The following is a 365-nucleotide window of genomic DNA, read 5'->3' on the forward strand; positions in this document are numbered from 1 at the left end:
ACGGGGAGGAGGGATTGAAGGGCTGGAAGCCACGGGGAGGAGGGACATCCAGCCCGCGACCCTCCACAGGCGCGCAGAGCATCCCTGCATCCCTCCATCCCGGTCCCCCAGCAGAGCTCCTCTCCGCAGAGCATCCCTCCATCCCTGCATCCCGGTCCTCCCGCCTCCTCCTCCTCCTCTCCCCCTGCAGCTGGATGAGTTTCTAGTTACAAAGTTTCAGACGTGTTACATAGTAAGGGCTGTAAATTGACACAGAGAAATTAACCTTAGGTGTTAGGAAGTTTTTTCCCCTGTGAGGGTGGTGAGACACTGGCCCAGGTTGCCCAGGGAGGCTGTGGCTGCCCCCACCCCTGCAGTGTTCACCG

This window comes from Acanthisitta chloris, unplaced genomic scaffold, assembly GCF_000695815.1.
Source record: "Acanthisitta chloris isolate BGI_N310 unplaced genomic scaffold, ASM69581v1 scaffold2881, whole genome shotgun sequence".
Lineage (NCBI taxonomy): Eukaryota > Metazoa > Chordata > Aves > Passeriformes > Acanthisittidae > Acanthisitta > Acanthisitta chloris.